Source organism: Primulina tabacum, chromosome 18, assembly GCF_025594145.1.
Source record: "Primulina tabacum isolate GXHZ01 chromosome 18, ASM2559414v2, whole genome shotgun sequence".
NCBI lineage: Eukaryota > Viridiplantae > Streptophyta > Magnoliopsida > Lamiales > Gesneriaceae > Primulina > Primulina tabacum.
Genome location: NC_134567.1, coordinates 20,662,915 through 20,683,808, shown reverse-complemented (window position 1 = coordinate 20,683,808; position 20,894 = coordinate 20,662,915). Strand labels below are relative to the sequence as shown.

General features: G+C 37.0%; 1 long non-coding RNA gene across 1 annotated transcript; it reads right to left on the bottom strand.

The window, feature by feature from the left end:
• Window positions 1–11,689: 11,689 nt before the first annotated feature.
• On the bottom strand, window positions 11,690–12,212 carry LOC142532643 (uncharacterized). The gene is made up of 3 exons (XR_012816571.1): window positions 12,136–12,212; window positions 12,026–12,061; window positions 11,690–11,980 (listed from the first exon to the last, which is right to left on the bottom strand). It is a non-coding gene; the product is annotated as an uncharacterized LOC142532643 (long non-coding RNA).
• Between the last annotated feature and the right edge of the window lie 8,682 nt (window positions 12,213–20,894).

Here is a 20,894-nt window from a genome sequence, read left to right as displayed (position 1 = left end):
AAAATTAGTACACGTAAACCTATGCATTTATTAAATTGTTAAATCATTGATTTAATTTTTAAAAAAAGATTTTTAACGATGCAAGATTTATGATTTGCATTATTTTTAAATTATTACATTTTTATTTGAAGCACGCTAAAATATTTTCTTGAGTTTTATGTCTCAGGCGAATATCCGATACGAGATCGGGAAAAGAGACCCAAGACGATTTAGGCAATGTCTGTTATTGTGGTATTTTATTTCAAGTCAAGAAAATTGATATTTTAAATGATTTATGAAATTTTAAGCACTTTAAAGCCTAATTTAATTTATTAGGTGATTTTAAGATTTTAAGATTTTAAGATTTTCAAAAATACTAATTTGAAATTTGAGAATTTTAATCTTGAAAATTTAGTATTTAATTATTTTATTAAATCTTTGAGTTGGATTAAATAGTTAGATTATTATTTTATTTAGCATTTTAATTGGTTATTAGTATTTTACTAACCCTTAATTAACTCCCTAATCACACACACACATACACGCTATACGCACACCATCGGCACACACTACACACACTTACACCTTCATTTGAAAGGAATAGTTATGGTTCTTGAGCCTATTCCAGCAGCCAGCCCTTCCCACTGGAGTTTTCAATGGATTCACATTGGTTTTTCGAGCAAGAATCGTGTAGCAACGTCTCCCGGTCATCTCCCGTAATCCACCACATCGATATTCATTATCTTCGTGCGTTGTAACGCAAAGGCGTGTATATTCTTTTATTTTTTATATCGATCTTATCGTAGTAAGTATTTTGATGTTTATTGTGTGTAAAAATCCGGTTATGTTATTTAAAGTTTGAGCAAAAATGGTTGAAACGATTTTGGACAAGTTTTTAGATCTCAAAAGCCGAATCTGTTGTCATTTTGAATCCTGCGAATTTTTGGTCGGTTTTCTGGAAAAACTTTCAACTTGTAAAACGTAGTAATTTTTGATACCTTTGATTTGACAGTAAATTCGTAATTTTCGGACACGAATCGAGTTTGTTATGATCATTCTCGTGTGACTACTCAAACTGTGATGTTATAAAATATGTTCTTCATGTTTCTTGAGTTTTATTGGTTGTAGGCTTTGTTGGGAATCGCCGGGTGATCATTGATGCAATTAGGTATGTCATGGATTGTGGTTAGATGCTAATCGGTGTTTTGTCTCGAGTCGGTATGGGTTCGGTTACATTAGAAGTCATAGGGAAGCGAATGGCTAGAAGATGACATTTTTGGGGTTTGGTTCGCACAAGGTTAGCGCCGCAGCATTGCATTTGGAGCGCTGCAACTTTGTGCAGGGTAGCACCTCGACGCTGGTTGGTAACGCCTAGGCGCTTGACCAAGCGCTGCAGCGCTACACCTCAGCGCCTAGACGCTGGTTCAGTGGTCTTCGAGCTTCAAGTTTAGGTGTTATTGATTCATTTGGGTATTAATACGTCGTTATGTCCAAGCTTAGTGAGGGTTAGATTAGACGTTACGAAGTTTGAATCGGTAACTTTGAACTACGGTTTAAGCGAGGTATGTGTCTTCCATTTCTTGGGAAATGTTCATACTCCATGTCAAGATTGTTTCAGGGTTCGAGATCATAGTTTAGTATGTTGATTAAACGGGGTCAAGTCCCGAGTGGTCTAGAAAGTCATAAGTTATTTAATTACTTCGGTGGTGAGTTTGATTGGTACGGTTAAGTTATGAAATTTTAAGTTGTTGGAATAATGTAATAGTATGTATGTGCAGTAGTAGCCCAGACGAGATCTAACGAAGTCCTCAAAGCTATGTAAGTATGTTCGACGTGCAAAAAGAAAATGTTTTATGTTTTTGAGGTATGTGATTTGTCTTGTGACCAATTATGAACGGGTTTGGAAGCCCGAGAACGTGTCCGGGGACTTCTCCACACTGGTAAAGCAGGAACGGGTTATGATCAGGATTGAAAAGCTGTAAAGCATGACCAGGGACCAATCCACCCGGTAAAGCATGAATGGGGATCTTATGTATGTGGCAGTGGACATCCCTGCCAGCCCAGTACTATGGTTTAGTCTTATCAGGCGCATTATGTTATGGGTCACTTGCTTTGAAACATATATCTACGCAAAATAATGATGATTATGCATGCTTAAGCATGTATGATGCTGTACATTTATGAAAATGTTTATAAAATGTTGGCATGTCTATGCCTATATAAATATGTTTATGCAAGTATGTTAAGAATTTAAGTATGTATGGGCTACTTTAAAATGCATGTTTTTTTATTATGTATTACTTGTTATTGTCAGTTTATAAATGTTGAGTCTTTAGACTCACTAGACTTGATCGATGCAGGTGAGGACAAGTATGAGGAGACGAGAGGCGGGGATCAGTGAGTTGGCTTGGACTGTGCTGAGGCCTAACCCGAGGACCGCTTTAGTTTCAAGAGTTTTATGCATGATAAAATTGTTTACTCTGATTTTTAATGAAATTACTTTATGTTGTTTTAAACACGTACTCGTTGCAAGTTCGTTTACATTTCAAATATTTGTTCAAGTATTTTATTTTTATGGCATTTGAAGGAGGATTACTTATTTAAGAAAAGTTTTATTTTTCGCAAATTTTAAGTATGTTTAAAATTACGATACGTTACATGGTTGTTTGGAATATCTTTTATTTTTAAGTTATGAGGTCATTTTGTATTCTACCCGTTCCAATCAAACATTCATTCTTGTAAATATTGCAAACATCTTTGCTAAATAAACAAGAAAATCCACCTTTATCATGCATAGAAATGGAAACAATGTTTTTAACTAAGTCTGGAACAAACAAAACGTCTCTCAAAAGTAACTTAAAATTATTTTCTAATATTAAATAATTGTCCCATATGGCTTGCGCAACAACTCTTGCTCCATTACCCATCTTTAGGAAGGTCTTACCCTCCCACAATCTTCTACTTCTTATCATTGCCTGCAAATTATTGCAAAGATGAGATCCACTTCCGGTATCCAATACCCAAGAAGTTGAATTAATTGAGACATGTATTTCAATATAGAACATACCATTGTTAGAACACTTCTAGGCAAGATATTCCTTGCAATTACGCTTCCAGTGTCCAGGCTTCTTGCAGTGGAAGCAAACGACTTCTCCTTTGTCCGGCTTTTCGGGCCCTTATAAGTGTTTACTACTTGCTTCTTGTTGGGATTGTTTGTCTTGGAAGGACGAGAATGCTTCTTGACCTTCCCTTTTGGCCCCTTTTTCGTCCCAGACGAAGAGCCAACAAGGAAAAACAGGTCTTTATTTTTTGATGATGGCTCGTAAATAGTCACTATGTTGACCAACTCTTAAAGGCTGGCATCCAACTTGTTCATATTGAATTTCACCACAAACCCATCAAACGAAGATGATAGTGACAATAGAAAAATGTCCGTAGACAGTTCGTTGGGGTTAACAAGGTCCAACCCCACTAGCTTTTCAATGAGCCCAATCATCCTCACTCCATGCTCATGAGTTCTTTGACAGTAGCGTGCCTCAGTGGATGGGTTTGTATACCACACAACTCTTGTAGGTGGCCGTAAATGTCATCAGCATTCACAGCTTCCTCAAACCATCTCTGCAGATCGTTTAACATAGAAGCTAACATATAGCTCTTGGCTTGCAAGTTATGGTCCCACCATTTGCAAGGTCAGCCAGCTCCTCCTTGGTGGCATTTGGCTTAGCCGTCTTAGGAGGGGCCTTGGTGATCACATATCCCAGCCAATCATGATAATTTGGTCATGTTAGCTTGTTTTGGTCGAGCATAACAGATAGTGGGTTTCGAGACAACATTGTAAATATACTGAAAAAGAAACAGAATAAGTGATACTGACTATTTTAAAATATTTTGTAAGACTTAAAATATGGAGTTTTGTTTTTACGAATTGCCTCCCATTATTTTGACATTTTCACCATCCTCTGAAGAAAAACGAGAAATCCAATTTCTTTAATGAGTACGCAAGGCTCAATTGCAAAATCATGATCCCGAATAATATCAGCCAATCATAATTTCCAAAATATAGAGCCCAATTGCAACTACTTGCAACCTTTACGTATTTTGTCTCACGTTTGAGGAGGGTCTAATACTATGATCCCTTTTCTTCTTCACGTGTCGAGCACGGCCCATCAATGTCAAACCTTAGTGGATGGTCGCCATGAGATCCCCCAATAATATAAGCCGAAATAATGGGAGTTCCACGTACTTCACATCAAATATTTTAGTGGAAGTTACAGCTTTCCGGTGTCCAGGCCACCCCAATAATATGAGCAGACACTGACCGCGGGTAGCGTTTATCATTTAACCACCGTTGATGGAAGGCAATGAATTATTAAACTTTATCTTAACTATCCGTTTAATGAGCTTGATTTAAATTTTGGATATCATCCAAAATGAGGGATTTAAATTTTAAAAAATTGTCTCATCATTAATTTTAAAACTCATGTCATGATTGTTTGTATGATTGCCGGATTCATGCAACTTTTGTTATTATATTAATAACAATACACATACTGATTATTGATTATATATCACATTCATCATAAATAATAAATGATGATCGATAACCAAGAGATAATTGATCTGCACGAGCCACATACAGATCCATGTCCATAACCTAGGTAAATGCAGGGATGCAAATTCAATATTACATAAGCTTCTAATATTATACATTATTCGATCTTCAAAACTCCTTCCGAGGATCGGACCCACCGTTTTCAAATCTTGATCTCCCACGAATTCTAATATTTACACAATATTCATGGCACACTGGGATACAAATTTAGGTGGTGAGAACGGACCATAAATCAGATCCACTTTTAATTATCAAATAATCAGAATTACAACACGTAAAATATCTTAACATACACCTAGCACATTGGTCTTGACTCTCGATCATCCTTTTACTATATAATATCACATATTATCTAAATTTGATAATATCACACATTATCAATAAATCATGTATCTCGTAAATTATCACTAACCGCCATAATTATCAAATTAAATAAACACTTTTATTTAATTTCAAATAATTAAATTTCTTGTAAAACACATTTTATCATAAATAATTAAAATCATATTTCAATTATTTATTTTGTAATAAATTAATTTTATCAAAATTATTGTAAAGGTAAAAGCATCCTTATTTTTATCAAATATCAATTTAACACAAAATTTTGAAAAATCAGAAAATCGCCCCTAGGCCCGAACAATTTAAGCCCACGATCCAGCACAGTGCCCGAGACGTTCCCGGGCACGTTCCCGCACTGCCCGACCGCTGCCAGACAAAGCGCGTCCGCAGGCACCGACCGCCGTGCGCGACCACTGCGCGCGGGTCTGCCCGGAACAGTTTCGGGAAGACCTAATTTTTTTTAAAAAAAAACTAGTTTTTCAAAAAAAAATTTGAGGGGCGTTTTTCTTAAAAAAATTTATCCGGTTAGAAATAATAGACTTAACACAATTTAATTAAAGCACACGATTGAGAATAACTGGGTACCACTGTTGGTACATAGTGTTCTCATACCCAAGACGCAGGAGAAGTTTAAAATTTTTTTTCTTGGGTATCATGTGTTCAAAAAACATTCATAGGTTTTTCTAAGAATTATACTTCGTGTATATAACGCTGGAATCCATGCTATTCCAGATTTTAAGCGGATATAGCCCATCTTGTATATCCCTACGAACGACTCTTCAAACTCAATCGTCTAATTAGGTCCACGATCAGAAGCTATCATCCTCGCTTAGATTGCACTAGAAATCGCAAGCGATTTATGTGTTGAGACTTTATGGAAGAGGAGGGGAGAATTTTGCAAGCTTTGTGTGCAAATTTTGTGTGTAAAACTGTGTGTTTTGTATTAGCACCCCTCATGGTGTATATATAGAGTGAGACTCCTAATCTAATTTTTGTCGTCTACTAATTTAAAAATGTTGCTAAATTTTTTTTAACAAGCTCGTTTTTCGAAAATAAACATTTAAATATTTTGCATGCATGCAACCTTAATGAAAATCTGTCATTTAAAAATATCGTAATCAATCGATCAATAAAATAATGTAGATTAAAATTTGCCAACTCATCCCTTAACCAATCATGAACGAAATTAAACGAATAAAATACTGAATATCAACATCATAACATAATAATGTATAAACTGATCATGCTACTCAAAGCTCATAAAATCGTGATGTGCAGAAAAGTGTGGTCCTCGGGTTGTGCGCTCACATCCAGCCCTGCCTACTCAGAGTTCGGCACCTCCAATCTCTTCATTCAAATGCTTACCTGCATCATTCTCACCTAGTGATTCTAAAGATTCAACACACCTGTACCGTGATAACAAATACATGTGCATAACACACATCAGTGAAAAATACTATAATCAACATACATTTCATGAACTTAATAGCATAAACGTAAACATGTCGTAAAAATTCATAACGTGTCAAAACATGTTTCATCATATCATCGTATACGTATACATTTTTCCTTTTAATTGAATTCGGTTCATTAGTTGTGACTTTCATATCAGCTCTATCGTATCAGCTCTATTAGATGGATCCATCTAATATAACAGCGGTACCCGACGGCGGGGACATCAGCGACAACATTACCCGTCCACTGAGCCTTGGCCTCAGCTCATAATATCTCATATAATCGTGTTAGTCACAACCAACTCCTATCTTTCAAAACGTGACATCATGTTCATCACTTAATAAAAACATCATATACGTAAATTTTTCTTAAAACCAAGCATGCACCGTATTTTTCATAATAACTTAAAAATCATATACATGATGCATAAACAATTAAAAACATGATAAATTTGTGCTCATGGCTCTGCCAGAACTAAAAACTTACCCCGGGTGCAAAATGACTATTTTGCCCCTGGGAACCCAAAATGACTGTTTTACCCCTGGACCTCTAAATTTTAAACGCGAAGCCAACTAACTCCTCAAAAGTACCTCGAAACATCCACAACAAAAAAAATGCTAAAGACAATGGTGAAAAACCATTGTCGTAGGTCTTGTAAAACCGTTGTGAAAGGCCCTGTGGTTAAAGGGTGCGCTCAAAGACAACAGTTAAAAACCGTTGTCGTAGACGTCAAAAATTAGCGACAGATTTTCCATAGAGTCCATCCCTAGGTTTAGCGACGGTTAGTCATGATTTTCGTCGCTAATTTTTTCAGTAAAATAAAAAAAAATTACTTTTAATAATTTAATAAAGCTAAAAAAAACTTACAATCTGACTACGGTAACATTCATGATCTTAACTAACACTTAAAAATTTACAATAAATTGAAGCGAAAAAATTTACCCTAAATCGAAACTAAAATCGTATAAGAGAAAAATTTTAAGTGTTGTGAAGTGGTGTGGAGGAAAATGGAGTGAAAAAGCGGGTATTTATAAACAAGTTGTGACGCTTTTTGATTAATAGCGACGGTAATTTTATAAACCGTCTCTACATACACTGTCGCTATTAGAGATGGTTTTACATTAATCTGTCGCGATTAGTGACGGTTAAAAACAATTGTCGCTATTAGCGACAGTTTTTTTTTAACTGTCGCTAATTTAAAACTTTCTAAACCGTCGCAAATTTAAAATATGCGGCGGTTTAGCTCACAAACGTCGCTAAAATTAGTGATAATTTTAGAATAAATCGTCGCTAATTTAAAAATTGCGACGGTTTTAAGAAACCGTCGCTAAATTTCTCGACGGTTTGGCTAAAACCGTCGCGAAATATAGCAACGGTTTAATAGAAATGATGTTGTTTGTCGAAAAAACATGCCAATCGACAACGGTTTTAGAAAAACCGTTGTCGATTGTCCAAAAACGCACGCTAATAGACAACAGTTTATAGAACCGTTGTCGTTGACCCTAAAAAACGTTCAAAGACAACGGTTTTTAGAAAACCGTTCTCTTTGACACCCAAAATGACAATGGTTTTCTAAAAACCGTTGTCTTTTGCTTTAAAAAATGCTATACGACAACGGTTTTCTAAAAAACCATTTTAAAAAATAAAAGACAACGGTTTTAGCGAAAAACCGATGACAAATTTCTTGTAGTGATCAATATAAGCATTTCCTAGATGTACCCTCGAGCTCGTCCCGTAGATTTTGCAATTCGTCTTAAACTTGGATTGGGGTCTCGTTTAACCCGAGACTCGATTTAATCCTTAACCATAGTTCGAGGATTCTTAACTGTATAACATATGACCCATCTTATACCTCCCATAATCTTGGAACACCCGACCTAGCTTAATGGAATAGTCAACCCGAGGAAGACTCACTGAAATCAAAAGAACTCAAGCATTGGACGAGCGCCTCGGCGCTGGTTGTGTAGCACTGCGACGCTGCCAGGGCAGTGCCTTAAGCGTGGTGGCGCTGGTGGCGCAGTGCTGCGGCACTAGCCCCCTCGAACCAAAATCCCAAAAAAACGCTACAAATTCTCTGGACTCTATTCTTCCCCGGCCTGGACTAGGCTTGATCCAACTGATCCTAGACCACAACCAGACCTTCCACGTGAAAGGGGATCGGTTACGGTATCACAATGGAAGTTTCAAAAACAAATTTTACAAGAAGAAAACCGAGCACCCCAACATATTATGTGTAGCAAATACGAAAAACACAAAATGACATTCATAGGGTGTTTTAAGAATTTAGTTATCAATCACAAGGATTGATGATGGCTCCAACTAAGTTGTAAACAACTTAGCTCATGAATGGTTGACCCTCTATAAGCTTTCCTTGCTCTTAGACTCCTTCCTTCAAATTAGGTCCACCACCAACTAGGAAGATCCCCTCTAATTTTGCACTAGAAAAATTAGATGATTTTTCTTTGAGAAGGGTAAGCTTTCCTCAACTATTGAAGAAGCAAATATGACGGAATTTTTGAACTCAAAATTTCGGCCATTACTTGTGGAGTGAAGGGGGAAAACTTTTCTTGGTTGTGTAAAAAGTTCAAGTTGTATTAGCATGTCATGCCTTAGATATTGAAAAAGTAGCATCCAACTCTTCACCTCTCATGTATGCTTTTTATTTGGGCATGTAGCAATTACAAAGCTCATGGACTTTTATTTAAATATCTCAAACACATTTGAGACCATTTAAATTTTACTTGAATTTATTCAAACCCACTAGTTGAATAATTATTTTCTATTGGGCTCTACAAGACCCAATATTATTTAATTAATTCAACACTTGAATTAATTTAATTATTTGGACTCTACTAGGCCCACTAGTGTTTAATTAATTCAACACTTGAATTAATTTAATTTAGTCCATAATAATGTTGATGGAAATCAAAATTTTCAAATACATTATTTATTTGAGCCAACTTTTAATTTAGAAACACTTCCGCAAATTAAAAGTCAAATTCCCCTTATAGAAGTCATACTTCTAATTTTTCTTGTGCTTATAAACTCCTTTATAAGCCGTTCAACACATTGAACTAATTTTACTTGTCAACGTGATCTAAAAAGTTAGCATTTGTGTGACCCTCAATGGTTTATTGATACAACTAGCAGTAAGTTCACATCTCCATGTGATTCGGGACTAAACATGTCCTTATATGAGCATACTCCAATTGCTCCATTCTTACTTATCAACTCCTTGATAATAAAAACGTCAGAACTCAAGTCTGATAGTACCCAACCAATCATGTTAAACGCCTAGCAGCATCGCTTACATGATTCCCTAGGTATCAAATGATAGTGCCTGCAAGAACCATTCAATTATGGTTAGCGTATAGTAGGGTCCCTTCAACTCATTTATCCCGACCGATTCGACAACTATTGGTATATCGAGAGTTGTCAATGAATCGATACTATGTGTCATGTCGTAGTTGCATCGATGGTGTAATCTAAGAAACCCCTTTCTTAATTACCGCCATACTCTGATCATAGATTTCATACTACATACACATAGGAAATCCATACCCGAAGGTAAGTGGTGAATCCCCGACTACAATGCATCGACTCCTATATGTTTCGACAAAACACTCAACCTTGCCACCTGATGACCCCATGAGAGTCGGTAAACAAGTCAAAGTGCAATGATAGCATATAGAGTCTCAATGTTGTCCCGGGTCATAAGGACTAATGGTGTACAACCATAAACTAGGACGTTTTCACTCGATAAATGAGAACCACTTTGAAAGTCCTTTATGGAGGGTTGTTCAGTGCACTCTACAAAGAGCACCTATCTGCATGCTTGGACATCACAATGTCCCCTACTAATGAAACATGGTACTCACATCGCAGATACTAGTCTCAAGCTTGAGCGGCCTATATCCTTGTTAGCGGCGGATGAATCGACTAGGAACACAGTATTTCAAATATGAGTTTCATGATACTCATCATATGAGCATCTCATATTCTTTCTACTATTTTTATATCCTAGGAATTTATCTATGCAACTAGCATTAGTATACAGATAAATATGTGCCAAAACAATAATTTCAAATATTATTAAAATAAAGATTGTTTATACATAGAGTTTCAACGTGAACCCTCGGCCAACACTTGGCTGGACCGACACCTACTCTAACACCACTCTTTTCCCTACCCATGGTCCTTGAACCCGCGCTCTCGAATACTCGAGACACAAATTGATCTACCTTTCGCGTGCACCACTCGACTCATGCGCTCACTGCCCTCAACCAGCCATGCTTCTATCTCCTCTCAGCCCTAAACTCCATCGATCTGCACGTATACAACCCCTAGCACGCTAGACCTAGCAATCCCCTTTCACAAAATGCAGTAAAACGTGAGTTACATGCATAAGTATGCAGATTTCATGAACCAAACGAAACATAAACATAAGACGTGCCATGACCGAGTATTATACATAAATTACACACATATCAGCATAAATACGACGTGAATGATGGGAAAGAAGATACAAAGCATGCCTTGACATTTATGCGCTTGAAAGCTTGAAAATATCGTGAAATTAATCCTAGTTATGCAATAATTATGCATTAAATGCATAAAAATAAATAAACACATAATTCAAATAAAACATAAATTGCATCCATTCAGGTTACGTAAATTTAAATTTCCTGGACCTTACATAATTGGGATACCTTTCCCACAAGGACTCTACATATATCATTATATTAAAACTCTCATATAATTAATATATAATGTATTTATTAAGTTTTAATAATACATATACATTATATAATAATGGAGAATGCTAAATGTGCATCAATTATTTGTACAACAATTTTTACAACCATCTCTAAAATGACCAAATTATTCTATAAAAACTAAAGAATTACAGTTCAGTTTTTTGGAAGCCATTGTGCAATGAAAAAGATCACTTCTTTCAATTGAATTTTTTTTACCACACTATTATAATTTTACTTCCAAGTTAAAAAAAATCTACATATTACAAAATTCTTCCCATTTTCATTATTCATTCTATTATATATTTTTCACATAATGGCCAATTCATCTATTTTCCAGGAGACAAAAATGTCAATTAATCTTTCAAGTGAAATATGATAATATAATTCAAACAAATGTTATACAAAACATGCACTCATTCTTAATAAAATGTTAATTTAGTTCAATTTATTTTATCTTCTATTAACACACATTGTCAATTGATGTCAATTTAAAAGCTTTGGATAATGTCCAATTTACAAAAAAAAAATCGCATATGTTTCAGCATCCCAAAAATTAAACAAAAGCATACCAAATATGAAAAGTAGCATATGTTTAATCCTCCAAGAAATGGATCGACAGATATCAACTATTAAAATTCAAGTAAAAAAGTTCCAATAGCTTGTTCTTCATAGTCATCCAAAAACTCCATGGAATAAAGCATTCATGCTCTCATTACTGCTTCAATTTGTCGAATCAATAGTTTCCATTATTATCTAGTTGGCCAAAATACAAAAGTAATGGGGCTGTTACATGTTCCAACCCAAATCTTGATCCAAAGTCGACTCCATATTGGAGTGTCTTTGTAACAGTTGTAAAATTATTAACTTCTTTTTCGCTACTGACTTTTGTACATATGTCTTTCATCGATTTAATTTGCACCTAGCAAGATAATGAATGTTAATATAATTATTTTTAAGAATAATAACATAAGCAAAAGAATTATTAAATAATACCTTGTTTTTCTTTGTTCTAGTTTCCAATGGTCCTTTTTTCGAACCGTACGAAGGGCTCCCTTTCTCTTCGTACACTTTGTTGGGAAATTACCCCGAAGTGATGCCGATCATGGTGATAATATAGTACCGAAAAAAATGCGGAATAAAATAATCAACAAGAACACAAAGATTTACGTGGTTCACCCAAAATAGGCTACGTCCACGGATCACTGCAACTTTTATAACTGGAAGAAATATTACAACAAGTGTATACACCAATACACTCAATATTCCTCACACTCCCAAACCCGTGTATACCGAGAAAATAATTTCTCTAACTCACACAAGAGAATTCCCGCACTCAAGAAAAAATACACTCTTTTTCTATGCACTCTCTTTTTATCAAAGCTTAAAAGCTTTTGATTTTGAGATACAATAACTGAAGGAGTTGAGCTCTATTTATAACCAGAATTCTTAAGCCAAAACAGAAAATCTCCCGATATGGGATTTCATTTTCTGATTTTTAAATTCCGCGTGGGCCCCACCTCATTAAAAACTCACCTAACAATTCTCCCACTTGAAGACTTGATTTCAATCATGTCTTCACACCATCATTGCAGCAGCTCATATATCTCCATTTATACTTGCAGTCCGACTGAAGTTGAACACAACTTCAGTTTGTCAATGGTTACTGTCTTTGTGAGCATATCGGCTGGATTCTTACTTCCAGGAATCTTCTCCAGCATCAAGATTCCATCTTCCAGCACTGATCTGATGAAATGGTACCTAACCTGTATATGCTTTGTCCTAGCATGATAAACAGGATTTTTTGCTAAATGAATAGCACTCTGACTGTCACAGTGTAACGTGCTATCTTCAAGCTTCTGACCCAATTCTTCCAGAAAGGATCTCAACCATATCATCTCCTTGCTAGCTTCTGTAACTGCAACATACTCAGCCTCAGTAGTCGAAAGTGCAACAATCTTTTGCAGCTTAGACACCCAGCTTACAACTGTACCACCTAATGTGAACACATATCCAGTAGTACTTTTCCTGCCATCCAGGTCACCACCCATATCGGCATCGACAAAACCCTGTAAGCCCAATTTTGACCTCCTGAAGCATAAAGAACAACTAGCAGTACCTTTCAAATACCTGAGAATCCACTTAACTGCTTCCCAGTGTTGCTTTCCTGGATTACTCATAAACCTGCTCACGACTCCCACTGCATGTGCTATGTCTGGTCTTGTACACACCATTGCATACATGAGGCTTCCGACAGCAGAAGCATAAGGAACTTTATTCATATAAGTCTGCTCCTGCTCCGTCGATGGTGATTGCGCTTTGGTTAGTTTGAAATGACTAGCCAAAGGAGTACTCACATGTTTAGCATCATCCATGTTAAATCTGCTAACCACCTTTTTCACCTACTCTTCTTGAGACAACTTCAAGAATCCATTCACCCGGTCTCTTAAGATCCTCATTCCAAGGATTTGCTTTGCAGCACCCAAATCCTTCATGGCAAATTCCTTTGATAAATCTTTCTTGAGTTTATCAATTTCTTCCAGACAAGCTCCAGCTATCAGCATATCATCTACATATAGCAGTAGTATGATATAAGAACCGTCAAACCTTTTCACATAACAGCAGTGATCAGCTTGACACCTTAGGAAACCATTTTCACTCATGAATCCATCAAACTTCTTGTACCACTGTCTTGGAGCTTGTTTGAGACCGTACAAGCTCTTCTGAAGTCTGCACACCATTATCTCTTTTCCCCGTACTTCAAAGCCCTGTGGCTGCTTCATATAAATTTCTTCATCTAGGTCACCGTGAAGAAACGCAGTCTTTACATCCAACTACTCCAAATGTAAGTCTTCCTTCGCCACTAGTCCAAGTACTGTCCTGATAGTGGTTAATTTAACCACCGGAGAGAAAATTTCGGTGTAATCAATTCCTTCCCGTTGTTGGAAGCCTTTTACAACAAGTCTTGCCTTGTACCGCTTGCTACCATCATGCTCTTCTTTTAACCGGTACACCCACTTGTTATGTAACGCCTTTTTGCCTTGCGGAAGTTCTGTCAACTCCCACGTCTGATTGGATGACAGTGAATCCATCTCATCTTCCATGGCTAACTCCCACTTGGTTGAATCATCATTTTGCATTGCCTCTTCATAGGTCTCCGGTTCACCTTTGTCTGTCAGCAAAATATAGTGAAGTGCAGGGGAGTACCTCTCAGGTGGTCTAATGGTTCTCAAAGATCTCCTGAGTTCAATCACCGGAGTTTGTGGGTCATCATCTTGTGCAGTTTCTTCTTCATCTTCCTGGTTACTGGTTTTCGATTCATTCACAGGAATATATGTCAATGGCACTTCATCAGTCTTCTTGACTTCAGGACATTCATCTCCAGCTCCAATGTCTGACTTGTCCTTGTACAGAAGTTTCTCATTAAATATTACATCCCTGCTCCGAATGATCTTCCGATTTTGGTCATCCCAGAAACGATAACCAAACTCATTATCTCCATAACCAATAAAGAAGCACTTCTTTGATTTCGGATCAAGTTTTGTTCTGCTTCCTGAATCAATATGAACATAGGATAGACATCCAAACACTTTCAAGAAAGAAAGATTTATTTCTTTGCCGCTCCATACCTCTTCGGGTATTCTGCAGTCAAGCGGTATCGAAGGTCCTCTGTTGATCAGATATGCTGCAGTGTTAACAGCATCAGCCCAGAATGATTTTGGCAATCCAGAATGCAATCTCATGCGCCTTGCGCGTTCATTCAAGGTCCTGTTCATCCTTTCAGCTACACCATTCTGTTGAGGTGTACCAGGAATGGTTTTCTCCATCTTGATCCCGTTCTGTGCACAATATTTCTTGAACTCATCATCTTCATATTCTCCACCATTATCAGATCGTAAGCACTTCACCTTCAAGTTGGTCTCATTTTCCACCATGGCTTTCCACCTTTTAAAGGTCTCGTAAACATCAGATTTATTTTTCAGAAAATAAACCCAAACTTTTCTACTTGAATCGTCAATGAATGTGACATAGTATCTCGAGCCTCCAAGGGATGTCACGGGAGATGGTCCCCATACATCAGTATGAACCAGCTCCAACTTTGCTGCTTTCGGTTCTCTACCGCCTTTTGAAAAGCTCACCTTCTTCTGCTTTCCAAAGATACAGCTTTCACATAGTTGGTGTTCAACAGTCTTTAATTCTGGTAGCTTTCCTTTTGACACCAACATCTTCATTCCCTTCTCACTCATATGTCCAAGTCTATAATGCCATAGACTTGAATTGGCTCCAGCATCCACAGCTGCTAGTGTGTCTCTGCAACTGGAAGTCATATACAGTGTTCCAGTTTTCTTTCCTCGAGCAACGATCATGGCTCCTTTGTTCACTTTCCAGGAACCATCACCGAAGGTCACATTATGGCCTTCATCATCGAGCTGTCCCACCGAGATCAGATTGCGTGTCAATTTTGGTACATGTCTGACTTTGTTGATTTTCCAGACAGATCCATTTGACATCTTCATTCGTACATCACCCATACCAACAATTTCCAAAGGTTTTCCATCAGCCAGGAAAACTTTTCCGTAATCGCCAGCGATGTAATTATCAAATACATCGCGATCACCAGTGGTATGAAACGAAGCTCCCGAGTCCATAACCCAAGAATCAACAGGGCTTTCCATGGATAATAGCAGAGCATCATGTACTTCCTCAGTGACAGCATTGGCATTATTTTTCGTTGATCTGCAGTTCTTTTTCAGGTGACCAGTCTCACCACAGCTCCAGCACTTCATATTCTTTTCAAGGATGTTTTTGTCTTTTCCATCTCTTGATTTGGATCTACCGCGCCATCGGTTTGAACTCCTTTCACCATTCCTGCCTCTTCCTCTGTTATCAAGATTTAGAGCAGACCTCGATGATGTTGCTTCACCCGAGTCTTTCCTGCGAACTTCTTCAGCAAGGATTTGATCTCTAACATCATTGACTTGTAGTTTTCCTTTTCCAACAGAGTTGCAAACCGCTGCCCGCATTGGTTCTCAAATGTCTGGTAAAGACGCCAGAAGAATAAGTGCCCGAATTTCATCATCAAATTTGATGTCCACCGATGTCAGCTGAGAGACAATCGTGTTGAATTCATTTATGTGCTTTGCCACCGAAGCACCTTCTCCCATCTTCAAGTTAAATAACTTCTTCATGAGATGAACTTTATTATTTGCCGATGGCTTTTCGTACATGTCCGACAAAATGACATCATCTCCTCCGTTGTTTTTGCCTCCGCCACGTTATGTGCCACGTTCTTCGTTAGGGTCAGTCGTATCACACCTAACACCTGTCGGTCAAGGAGCTCCCAATCATCATCCTCCATCTTTTCTGGTTTCTTTCCTGATAGAGGTTGATGCAGCTTCTTACTGTACAGATAATCTCTTATGTGTAACCGCCAGAACGAAAAATCTGTTCCGTCGAACTTGTTGATTCCCGGTCCCGATCCATCATCTCCGGCCATCACTTCTCTAGCCTTAGCAAAAAATCTAAAAAATCTTTTATGATGTGGAAGATCAGACAAGGCTGCAACCACAGAGCATACTCAGAATTTTTAAGAATTTTCACAACAAGGCTCTGATACCAGTTGTTGGGAAATTACCCCGAAGTGATGCCGATCACGATGATAATATAGTACCGAAAAAAATGCGGAATAAAATAATCAACAAGAACACAAAGATTTATGTGGTTCACCCAAAATAGTCTACGTCCACGGATCACTGCAACTTTTATAACTGGAAGAAATATTATAACAAGTGTATACACCAATACACTCAATATTCCTCACACTCCCAAACCCGTGTATACCGAGAAAATAATTTCTCTAACTCACACAAGAGAATTCCCGCACTCAAGAAAAAATACACTCTTTTTCTATGCACTCTCTTTTTATCAAAGCTGAAAAGCTTTTGATTTTGGGATACAATAACTGAAGGAGTTGAGCTCTATTTATAACCAGAATTCTTAAGTCAAAACAGAAAATCTCCCGATGTGGGATTTCATTTTCTGATTTTTAAATTCCGCGTGGGCCCCACCTCATTAAAAACTCACCTAACACACTTCGGGTCTAGAGTTTGAGTAGAAAAGGTGGTTCCAACTTCTCCAACACTGGCATATCTCACAGGATTACATGGTTGAACTAAATCTTCAGTTTCATGTCCTAATATCATTCTCGAAGTGGACTCAACCTTCTTGACTGAAATCCATCTTTTCACCTCCTGAAATCTTGCCTCATCATCCCCAGCCAAACCTGCTAGTCCTGAAAATTCTCTATGCAATTCATCATATTTTTTATGCCCTAGAGTAGTAATCAACCATCATAATTTACTTTCACCCATGTGTACAAGCGATCGCATCACGCTTCCATCTCCTAAGGATATAATTTTGTGATACTGATCTCACGTCATTGAATAACAAAACCAATATAGCATGTCTGCAAAGTATTCCTCTGAACTCAAATAAATGGCAACTGCAGACTATCTCATTTTGTTCTATTTCAAACTGGACATCCACAATTCTTTGTTTTATTATTTTTCATTTGACCTCGACATCCTCACGTACCTTAAATTTTGTCCTCTCAGGCTCTTCCCCACCATATATCACTTTACAATAAATCAGACGACCGATCTCTTCCTGGAATTCTCTAAACTTGTCCATAGTATATGAAGCTTGAAATTGATTCTTTATATCATATGCACTGACACAAGGAATCACCTTGGAATATGAACGACAATCTGCCTGAAACTCTTCCTCTACTTTTCTACAAAAAGCCCACTCATATTGTTCAATAAATTGTTTCAAGCTGGTTTTAGAATCCACATAACCATTGAAAAAAGCATTCATGCTCTCGCTACGTTGCGTTGAAGACATTCCAGCCCAGAAACTTGTGTTTAAAAAACATGGGACCCACCGTGATCTTTATTTAAAAAGTCCAGACAACCAATAATTTTCGTGCAAAGTGTATTTGTCGACCATTGCAACCCAGGACTGAAAAAATTCCTCAGGATTTAATGATTCATATATAGAATTGTATAAGTCCTTAAAAATAAAATCTTTTTCTTTGTGATACCCAAACTTTTCAGGTAGCTTTCTAAGTATATGCCATAAACACCATCTATAATCTCTATAGCATTTTGCATGGCACTGTCCTGATCTGTGATAATACCTTTGGGAGATTGATACTCCATGCAGTCAAGCCATGTCTTAAATAACCATACAAAAGTGTTAGTATCCTCACCCGCAATCAAACCACATCCAAGAAGACTCAAATTTCTATGATGATTAACACTGAAAAAGGAGCAAATGACATATCGTACTTGTTTGTCAAGTAAGTTGTATCAAATGTGACAACATCACCGAATTCCTTGTACGCTAGTCTACATCTGTTATCAGCCCAATACACATTTTTTAGGTGACCATCCTCATCATAATCAATAGAGAAGTAGAAACCAGGACTCTGATTAGTTTTTTTTTTTTTTTTTTTTGCAAATTATGCATGAATAGCAGTTGCATCTCTGATGGGATCGAAGGGGGATCATCGTTGAGCTACAATAGCTCGGTTCTTGAAAAATTGAACATCAATGAATTAAATCGAGTTTGATTTTCAAACCAAGTGGAAGACACTCGAAATAATTCTTCGTAGTAACCAATTAAACATTTTGTAAAGTATTTAAAATATATGCAAGTTGAATGAGTAAAAAATATTTTGGTTGAAGCATTTTATCGAACACTTGGTATGCAATAATTTTATATTTGAAGAACACATAAAATGCTTCAACAATGCATCCTTAAAACAATGGAAATGATAAATAAATGCAATAAACAATAGACACGAATTTGTTTGTGGATGTTCGGAGACTTCAAATGCTCCTACGTCACCCCTTCTTCCCCTTGGGAAGGATTTACTAGAAGACTTTGATTTATGTAACTCTTTGTACAAACTCATTCAGCTCGGACTTACGCTACTGCCTAACTGAACTCCTAGCACTCAATATTGTATGCAGCACCTCACAATCAGCATATTATTTAATGTCTCATATGCAAAGACTACATACACAAGTTTATTGTCTTTGTGCAAGACTCACTCAACTAATATTTGAAGTTCAACTCTCTTGTATATGTGTGAGTGATTGTGTTTGAGGAATTTATCCTTTACAGTGTACATCTCAAATGTATCCTCACACAAGGGCTTGTGCTCTCAACTAGCTGATTTCTTCATGCTAACTGCCCATGCTTTGAATCCCCTTCAAAAGCTCTTGTTTGATCTTCTATATATTGTATTTATAGGCCCCAACAATGATATATACATTAGATATAAGAATATGACCGTTTAGAAAGTTTCTGTATTGTTTTTGAAATTGCAACAGCCAAATTCGCCTTACTGGACATTTTTCCGACTGGTCAACTCAACTGGTCGTTCAGTTCAACTGGTCAACAACTGGTTCAGTTCAACTGGTCTGGTTCAACTGGTCTTCAGCTGGTCTGGTTCAATTTCAGTCGGTCTGGTTCAACTGGTCTTCAGCTGGTCTGGTTCAGTTTCAGCTGGTTCTGTTCAACTGGTCTTCAGTTGGTCTGGTTCAGTTTCAGTTAAGTTGGTCAGCTGAAATCAGCCTAGCTGATTTTAGTTTGTGCAAAACCATTAGATTCATCGTCATTTATCAGCATTTTAAGCTTCGATTCAGACTTTGACTTCTCAAGATGATTTGTAGATCATTGTCTTATCTTTCCAACACATACTGAATCGCTTCATTCCAGTAACCGAGCTAAGAGATATGGCAAAAGTACTGTAACTGCTCATTCCTAACTGATTGCTGTTTTCATGCAATCAGTTCGGTAATTGAGCGATCAGTTAGACCTTGATAACATCCGAATTTTCCAAACTGAGGTGCAATACAACTTGTTCCAAATTGAGTTTTCTAATAAAAAAGGTTGACGGATTGGCATTTGAATCATCAAGTTGAGAGATATCATCAAAATGCCAAAGCTTGCCAGAAATTCAGTTTGTGCATAATTCAGTTTCAGCTTGCTTCTTGTTTTAATAACTTCACACTTGAGTAAATATGTTAGAAACACAATAACAAGTTTTGTTGACATCAAAATAAATATTGCGAAGATGAAATGTTCCAACAATCTCCTTTACCCAACCTTAGTCTCCTAACCTTATCAATGAAGTTCCGACAATCCTTTTCAATGAAAGTCATGTTTTCATACCCCTAGCTTCAATAACAACTGAGTTGTAATTTTTATGGAGTGGAATTCCAGCAATATCATTAAGCCCTAGCTTCCTTTATTTTCAGTTAGTTGTCGATTGCATCGATATATCCTAGACTTTGAAGGGCTTATTTCATGATTATGTTTTAGCTCTACGATTGTTAGTCTCCAAATACCAAAAGCATCTACAGTTGCATTCAACCTAGCTTTGCATCCTATTTGACTCAATGACTCTAGGCTTTAGAGAAGTAGTTGCACCTTTTGATCGGTTTCCTTCTCGGCCACAAGTGAATGCCACATTTCGGATAACCCCATTTTTTCCTTTTCTAGAAGTCCTCTTTCTGATTGGAAAACCCACACGATATGCGTACTTTTTGTATATTTCATATATTTCATCAACACTCTTAAATTTCATTCCAACCTCAGGAACAACGTCGTTATCTTCTTCGAACATCCCATCATTCACAGTAGCACAATCCTTAATTCCCATTTCATTTCAATCATATGTTTAT